General features: G+C 23.4%; 1 protein-coding gene across 3 annotated transcripts in view; it reads left to right on the top strand.

Annotated features, from left to right (window-relative positions):
* Window positions 1–254: 254 nt before the first annotated feature.
* The window catches only part of LOC102671927 (synaptotagmin 1), a 22,567-nt gene continuing 12,881 nt past the window's right edge, over window positions 255–9,940 (top strand). For 2 of the 3 annotated variants that reach the window (XM_006610392.2, XM_006610391.2), the window contains exon 1: window positions 256–620. The gene's annotated coding sequence lies outside the window, so the exon portion shown is untranslated. Of the gene's footprint in view, window positions 621–9,940 lie in introns of all 3 variants that reach the window. The other variant, XM_031508050.1, reaches the window with a different exon arrangement.

Below are 9,940 nucleotides of genomic sequence, written 5' to 3'. Positions count from 1 at the left end.
TGCACGAAAAATATTTAACAAAACTATCCTACACATATTATTCAGTTTCAAAATTAGAGAAAGTATTTTCTCCTCCTTTCTTTAAAAAAAAAAAAAAAATACAAAAAATTCTATCGAGCAACGTTTAACGTGCTCGTCTTCCACGATGAAAATGTTATTCTGCACCCTAAAAACATCTTTTTCACCGTGGTTGTCTATGGCGCGCGCATCCGTCCGAGGGGGGTGGAGAAGGCGCAAGAGCATCGGCTCCGTCGAAACGGCGGAAAACGTAACGTGTTTTATCGATTTGGGTCGGGGGGGTCGGCCATGTTCGTATCCGCCACCGGTCAGGCGCACTCGTGTCCCAACGTCGAGAGACCGTGCCACCGATAGATTTTCCACCGTCTACATCGTCGTCGATGTCGCAGGGCGTATAAAACGATGATGCGCTTGTAAAACGCGAGACCCCGTGTTTTTCACTCGCTCTTTTCTCATTGCCATACAACGCCAGAACACGTTCGCTAATTGTTTCCACGGATCCGGCCCGCGTCGAAATCTTCGAGCGACACAGAGGACAGAGGATAGGAGGAACCTCGAGACACCTCGTTTCGGAGTAGTGGAGCCAACCGAGAACGAGCATCGTGAGTATCGTTCGATTTTTCTAATTTTCTTTCCTTCCAAATTATCGTTTTTATTTTTTAGCTTTTGATTTATTTGAAGATTATTGGAATTATCATTATTGAGTTTGTTAGGTTTGGGGGTAGAGAAAGAGAGAGAAAGAGAGAGAGATTCTTGTTTGGTTCTCCCTTTTGGGTCGCGAAGTGGCAAGGAATTTCGATTCAAGGAAAGTTATAAGGTTTCCTAAGTTCTCATAAGAGGATGTTGTTTTTATGATGCGAACGAAGGTGGTTACCGTTTTTCTGTGATGGTTCTTGATTTGGTAAATAAATTTTGAGAGTATCGATAAGATTTGAAGGTTTGAGATAATTCTTTGAAGAATAGTGATTTGAATTGAGATTAATGAATAATATATTGAAAAAAATTCAAATTATAATTGAATTTATTAATAAAAGATGTTGATGGATATTAGAAATAAGATTTATTGAGAATTACATTTAAAAATTAATTGATTTTGTCTATATTTTTTTTTATTTATTATATATTTCGTACTAGTATAATATTGTATATATAATATAGTGAATTAATATAATGAATACTATTATTAGAAAAAAAATTTATCTTGAAAAGATTATATTCATATATAACTGATGATTTTAAATTTTGTATATAATAAATATTCTCTAAATATAATATTGCTTCAATTGATAATCATAATTGATAATTTACAATGGCTTTAAAAAATATTTACATATTATTATAGTTCAAATATAAAATATAAAAAAAGTGGCTTGATTTTTTGAAAACATTTTTTAGTAAAAATATAAAAATAATTTTTATAGTTACTACATATAGAATGTATTTACATACATATATAATAAATAGCGTCAGTATCAATTGTCTCTCATGTATAATCAATATTTCGCATTTTCTTATCAAATATTTTTTTATCTAAATAACCCATAAACTTCTCTATTCTTTTGTAATAAATTTGAGATGAGAATATAAGGAGCAGAATTTCGTTCGAAGAAATAAAATCTATACCCTCGATCATCATGCAATCAGATTCATTTAATTTTGGAATTATTTTCATGAAAAATCGTTTATGACAGTTGTTTCTATAAATGTGTAAAAATTTCTCCTAGTTTTATTTCTGACTTCTCTATTTTCACGCGCTCATGAATTTTCCTAATTCTTCTCAATCTTTTAAAACTAGCCTCTATCTCTTTTTCCCTTTCATGTCTAATAATTTTTATATATGTACAGAAAGAATCAAAAATATGAGTATCACTTTAAAGAAATGGAATTTATATAATAAAATTATATAGAATTCAAAATATATATTTTACAAAATAATATTTAATAATAATGTACGTAAACAATATTAAATATAATATATTAAAAACACATATTTTTCATTATTTTTATACATAATTTGTATTTTTTTAGTACATATTTTTTAATATGTATAACATAAATGTACAATTTAATAAATAAATTTATTATATATTTATGTTTGGTTTTCACTATTTATTCACTATATATCAATAAAAAATTTAAAATTATATTTTTTTTCTTTTTATATTATATCAGATATATGAATGATAACATTTTTTAATTAATTAAATATTTTTTAAAATAACCTAACTTTCTTTTAATTTCGTAAATTCCATAGAATCTATATTAATGATTTAAAATTTTTGATAAGGTAAGTAATTGATCAATAAATAAATAATATTTTGTATATAGCTTGATTTTCAATATTAAATAAATATCATTTCTATGTGTACTCACTTTTAACTATCGTTATATATCGATTGTGCGCGAGCTCTGTCGATCGTTCGATAATTGTATTCCTCCGATTCATTGCTTTGTTCAAGTCATTCTACTTTTCCTCTTTCATAGTCGTTTTTCATCATGGTATTGAGATTCTCGATTGCACACACTCGAAACCATCCACCAGTGAAAACGTGGGCGAGTTTCTTCCGAGTTCTGATCGATTCCTGGCGTGAAATTTTCTCTGCTTCTAATTTTCTCAAGTGTTTCCGAGTGTGTCGCGACCCGATTATAGGGACCGATCCTTATGCGTAAAACGACCAGTGAATAAAGAGACATCAATGGAATTAACTATTTCTGCCTTTTTGACTATTTCTTGATTATATTTTATAGTTTTTGTTGTCATAATTCTGACACATTTTACGATTTTAAATGTTTGTGAAATGATTAGTGATTTCTATTGAATAGTTATTGTGAATTATTGTGAACGAGTATCATTTGATTTTTATAACAAGCTGTTCGATTAGTATTGTTTTTTTATTCTGATATTTTATTATTTGAAGAGGAATTGAAATTTTTAAGTTTGACAGTTGGCTAACTTTGCGACAATGAATATTTTTGAGATGAGAGTGGAAATTAGATTATGAATGTGTGTCAATGTATTTTTTTTTTTTACTTTATTAGAACTTTTAAGAAAAGTTCGTTTAATATTCTTTAATTCTCAAAATTCTTTTTTTATTCTTTAAATCTCAAAATAAATTTCTTTATTTTGATATTTTGTCATTAAGATTAAAAGACTAAAAGATTGACATAATATATTTATGAAAATTGTTGTTAAAGATAGAATTAAATGTGTTTGTATTCGGATTACAATGCTTCTACATTTTCTATTGTTTCTTCATTCTTATATCTTATTATTTATAAAATTAAAATTGAGATTTCTAGATTTGTTAGTTTATTAGGGAATTCATGAGAGTTTTAATATAGATTAAATATACTTTAAATAGGTTAGAATCCGATTTGAATATTTTACATAAATTATTTTGTTTCATAAATATTAAAAAATATATATATGTAATATTCGTCCTCCGTAAATAAACTCATATAAAATAGGTTCAAACTCTATCTTAAATCCCATGAAGTGAAACTTTTATATTGGAATTTACTTGGATTCAAAGTACATATTGAAATTGATCTCTAGTCGACACCCATTTTGGCGTTATTGAATGGTGATCGATGGGTGGAATGGTAATCAGCTAGATTTTTCAGAACTATTCTCAAAATGATTTAGTTACTTTTATTACAATATTTTTTTCTATCAAAATTTTAATATGTGAGGTTTTTATAAACTATTAAATACAATAATATGTGAGGTTTTTATAAACTATTAAATACAAATTAAATAAAATATTAAATACATACATATAAATAATATCATATAATACATATAAATAAAATTATTGAATATATTTAAAATAGAAATAAACAAATATTGATATTATAAAATAAAGATTTTATTATATTTATTGTTCTCTATTGTTTAATATATTTATTGTATCTCACTTATTTCTCATTAATTTTTTATTCCATTGAATTTTTTTATATATAGGCCAAAAAAAATCTATGTAAATATTTGTAAAAAAAATATATTTATAGTGCTTTATTGTTTAAAAGAATATTATGCAAAAGTTTTCATATTTTCCTATACATATATACTGGTTTCCGGCTCTATTGAACATTGATCGGCATTTTCAATTTTTGTTTACCAACTCTTTGTTATTTAATTTCAATTTTAGCTACAGTTCGTGTGATGTTTTATTATATATACATTTTCTATAAAATATGTATCTATATTCAAGTAATATTTTATTCAAATTTATTATTTATCCTTTATTTTCCATATTTAATATTTTAACATTATAATATGTAAAGTACAAATTAATCGAAATTAAAACGATAGAATTATTTTATCTCATTTATTTTATATTTAATACAATTGAAAATATATTAAATTTTAATTAAATTTATATAAAATTTAATCATTTTTGTTAAGTACAAATAATTATCCTGTATTTTATAAGTAAATTATTAACTTGTTGGATTATCAAACAATTTCAACAATTACAAAGAAAGATTCATTCACTTAACTAGTTAATGAAGTTAATAAAATTAAAAATTTTCAACAACTGAAAAAAAGAAGAGAAAAATAAAAAAATTGTTTTTTGTAAAAAAATAAATTGTTCTCCATAAAAAATTTTGTAATGACTATGTAATGATTAGATATTATATCATTATTTCAAATGAAAAAATGTTATTTCATTCAAAAATAATTCATTAAAAAAATAAATTTAAATTATTAAATATCTTTTTAATAGAGAAATAAATCAGAGTGATAGATAATTGAACAGTGATTACGATGAAAACATTCTTTGTAAGGATTTAGGCTAAATGAGTGTTATTTTAAAGGATAAAAGATTATATTGAAATGAATTAGTTATTATAACGATATAGTGCGTTAAATATGATTAATGTGTCATTCCTCTCAACATTGGTGGAATATTGATAACGAGATTGAAATTATAAATGAGATATATCGTTTCGTATGAAATAATTAAGAAATCGTTCGAATGTATTTTTCTGTGATTCAAGAGGAAAAAATATTTGATTAATTATAGAAGCTTATTATTTATTTCAAATGATAAACGAATGATTTATGTGATCCATTTCTTTTTATTTTTATATTTTTATATTTTTATGTAATTATTACTATTAAATATTATATATGATTGCATCGATAATTATTTGTATTTTTTTTATATATATAATTTTTATATTTTACATTTAAATTAAATGAAATTAAATTAAAATTCTGTTATTTAAGAAAAAATTTCTTTAAAAAATCTATTGAAATAAGATGAAATTATTAATATCCATTCAATTTTATTAACTTTCAAAACATATATTTTGAAATTAACAGTTTATGTGAATGTTATACTGCATGTAAAAACTAAGACAGATAGAAATTGTAGTAAAAAAATTGTATAAAAAAATACTTATTTGAAATGCTATATTTCTTATAAAAATAAAACAATACGAAAATAAAACTCGTTGATCATGTTAGATTAAATTATATAAGAAGATATATCAAAGAAACACGCAAAAAAAAATGCTTTACTAGGTTAGAATGGAAATATAGAAATATTGGAACGTTATAGACGATGAAACTGAGGAATTGCGGTTAATATTATTGGACCAGTATCTATAAGTACACAGTTTTATCGATTCGTGCTTCAACCATTCTATTATATATACAAATGCAGACTATATCATACGAAATCAAAATACTACACAATAAATCACAAAGATAGAGATTATACAATCTATCATATCTTATTTAATTAGGATCATATATGAAAATTTCACTTTTAAATATAGCATTATTTTATTTAAGAATAATTATTTTTTTTAGGAAAAAAATATTAATTTGATTAAAATTTAATTAAAATTTAAATTAAATTAAAAATTAAAATTAAAATTTAAAATTTTCTAAAAATATATCACAGATGTATTAAATTACTAAAATTAAATTTTTTTATATTTAAAAATTTAATTTTTTCTCAAAGAGCTGATATTGATTAATTAAATTAAAATTAATTAAACAATTAAAAATAAATTAAATTTAGGTTAAGTTATATATTACAAAATGCATATATAAAATACATTATTTTATTAAATTATTCTATTAAAAATGAAAAATTTTGCTTTTCCTCAAAAAAATGCGTTACTTTAGGAAACGCATGTAAGAAAAAAAACAATTAATTGAAAAGAGAAGAACATAAATTGTACAGTGTCAAAAGAACTCAGAACTCGGAAGCCTTACGGCTTGTCTTCAATTATAAGTGTAATAACATGACACTTTTAGCTACATTTCATATAGTGAGGACAATTTACGGAAAAGACGAGAAAATATAAGCGATTTTTTGATTAAAGAACGCTTCGTTTGATACAGTTTTCCTCATTCTTTATATTCACTTCCATAAAATATTGGAGTTTTTTACAGCTAGATTGAAATGACTAGTATCTTGATAGCCTGGAAATTCTGAACTCTTTTCTCTTGAACGTAAAAAAAAAAATATACAAAAAATTTAAAAATTAATATTTGTGTAAAAAATATGCTTTGCTTTTCTTTTCTTTTTTTATTTTTTTTTTTTTATATTTTAATGTGTAATTTTTATTATTTTTTGTTCTTAAACTTTAAAAATTTCTGATTATAAAAAATATAATTTTATATTTCCAATGCATATAATTACATTGTATTATGTTAATATATCGGAAATCTATAAACTTTAATTTATAAAACTTAATATTAAATTCCATAACATTGTATATGTATTGCATTTATGAAACCGCATAAATAACTTATATTGTTTTTTTATAACTAAAATAATTAATGAATTATAATGAAAAATTAAATAATCATTGACTTGGCTATTCAAATCTTAAAATTTCATTATTATATATAATTAAATAATATTAAATATTATTACTGTAATATATTAACAATAAAAATTTCTTAAAATTCACTAGATTCTTTATCAAATTACTATATAGTAGAAAAAACAATTTAGTAATTTCTTAAAGTGATATTTTATCCTCTTCGAAGTTCATTTACAGCTGTTAAACATGAATGATAAAAAGTCGACAAAGCTCGTAAATCTTAGTCGAGTTATGAAACTACTGCGAACAAATTTGAAGCGTAGTAGTTAAATCCTATTGAGAGATATCTCTATTGATTTTTTACACACTTGATTCATATACATACGGTATTTCTTTAAAAAATAGATAGTATAAATAATTGGAAGTAATTCTATGTGAAAAAATAAATCGAAAAGAAGGAATTAAAATTTTTGAAGCTAAATTTTTAATGAAAAAATTGAAAAATTTATAATTAGATCACTATAGCTATTATAATGATAATTATTATTTCAAATTTAATTTTCTTGTAAAGATCTCAAAAAATTTTACTCTTCGACTTTTTGCATGTAGCACAAATGTATAACAATAATTTTGTTTTTTTTTCTTTTACTATTTATTTTGAAACTTTCTAAGATGACACAGAAGATGTGAAATAACACGAAGAATATGCATTATAATTTCTCACACAATCTTCTTTCTCTATACCATTTCATGAATTTATTTCAAATTTATAAGTCAAACATAATTAGCAGGGTTCATGAATTCCGAACACGTTTAGATCCAACTATATTTGCTCTGTTCGTTGCACAAAGATCCTGTTAGAAGCTGTGCCCGGTGTTAAATTGTATGTTTTCTCGCTTCTCTTCTTGATGTTGCGAGTATTTTAATGAATAGAAAGTAGTATTGGGATAACTAATAAACTAATAATTGCCACGATAAATGTTCAAACAACTTTCGATAGGAAACCTGGAATAAAATAAAATATTTAAGAATTGAAAATAAAGAAAGATAAAAAATAAATAAAAAAAATATTTTTGTCAGGTTACTATATTAAATTATCTTTGTCACTTTAAAAAATTAATTCAAATTTAATTTTAAAATTAATAAGATAAATTTAAATTATAAGAAATCAACAATCTTTTAAAACAGCTTATATAAAGAATAATAATAATAGATTACAATTAAGAAGTTTACACGCATATACAATGAAACAAATTATTATATTAGGAAATCAATGCAATTCTTAACGCAACTTTAGATACGATCGTGGCGAGAAACTATCATTACAACTAAGTGGTTTGCCGATCCTCAGAGGGTTGAGCGTGAAACCCTGGAAACATGACACCTTTTCATACCCACGCATCTGTAAAGCGACGCAGTAGCCAAGAGGGTAGAGGCTTCATCGTCATTAAAATTCGTAACGCATTTCCGAAGTAAATCCTCACTGTATTTCTCTCTGTGTAAATTATACAGATATAGATGAAACAAAACATAATTCTTATATTTTCATTATCAACTTCATTGTACAAACCTGTTCTTATTTCAACAAAATGACTTCTGAGTTTTAGAAATAGCTGAAAATTATTAATATAGAAACTTATAAATTGGATTAAATTTGTCTTGCATCATTTTGAGCAATTTTTTTTTTAATTTAGATTTCAAGTCACTTGCAAAGAAACTTTTAATAATATAATTATAAATTTTTCTTATACTTAATTGAAATTTTTCATATCTGAATAAAATACAGATTATCTTGTATGATAGTATCACTTTGATTTACATCGTTATTTTTTTCCAAAAAAATGTTTCAGAAGTTGAATTGTTTCAACATATTTCTCGATTCTCTAGAATTAAATAAAATATCAAAAAATGATTAATTTCTGGCAATATAGCAGAATAAAGATAAGTATATCAAAAAGATAAATATATATAAAACAAATAAATAAATTAAATTCTATGCCATTTCTTTTAGGATTATATGATACAAAATCAAAAATATAAATAAAAATTTTTGTCTTGAAATTCTTGAAAAAATTTCGCGTGCCACCTCTTATTGAGTTATATTATTCTAATACAAAATTATAAAATTTGATAAAAATTTTTGTTATCAAAAATTCGATATCAGGAGAATATAAATTGACAAGAGATGTCATGAGAAATTTCTAAGGCCACAAATTTTTGCTGAAATTTCGATTTTGTATTAGTCGAATATAATTGAACAAGAGGTGGTACACAAAATTTTTCAAAAATTTCTAAATCTAAAAATTTTGCCGAAATTTCAATTTTATAACGGAAAAATATAATTCGACAAGAAATGGTATGCGAAATTTTTATAGTATTTCTAAAAGTAAAAATTTTTATGAAATTCTATATTTTTATTAATTTTATATAAATACTTACTATTTGCAGCTGTTATTTTTTGTTTTAAATCATTATTTTCAATAGTTTTCTTAATTTTAAGAATTTCTTTTATATACTTATCTTCTCTAATAAAATCTGCTTTCTTTAAAGAAATAATTTTTCGACAAATTTATATCGTTTTATATATTCGTTGTTGGCTATTCTAATCTGTTTATGGAAATAATTGATAAGTAATAGTTATATATTGATGTATACGCTATCATAGATATATAGACAAAATTCATGGCATAACATCAAAATTTTATTCGAATAATTCGATAACTGATTGATGATTGCATATAAAAAATTACTAAAAATAATATCTTTAACAACATGTATATTTCAAATTCAATAAAAAAAAGCTAATCAATTGATTAGAAATTGTTATAAAACATTGAGTTTTATATTTTTGATAATTATACCATTAATTTTATCTTTATTACTGTAATATTGTTATTGAAATTAATGTGTAGAATTATTGCTATTTTTCATACTTATTAATTTCTTCTGATGAGTTTTATTCAGCTAATTTTGCAATATTTAACTACTTTATTTTCTCTTTGTTAACAGGATTAAATTGAATTAAATTATAATGAAGGAGATATTCTTTCACTAAATTACAGAAATTGAGTGAAAGCGGAACTTGGGCAAAAATTGCATTACCTGGAAAGATTTATTGCAATTTTCTGTA

The sequence above is a fragment of the Apis dorsata genome, unplaced genomic scaffold (genome assembly GCF_000469605.1).
Source record: "Apis dorsata unplaced genomic scaffold, Apis dorsata 1.3 scaffold_74, whole genome shotgun sequence".
Lineage (NCBI taxonomy): Eukaryota > Metazoa > Arthropoda > Insecta > Hymenoptera > Apidae > Apis > Apis dorsata.
Note: the sequence above shows the minus strand (reverse complement) of the source record. Positions and strands in the feature narration are given on the sequence as shown.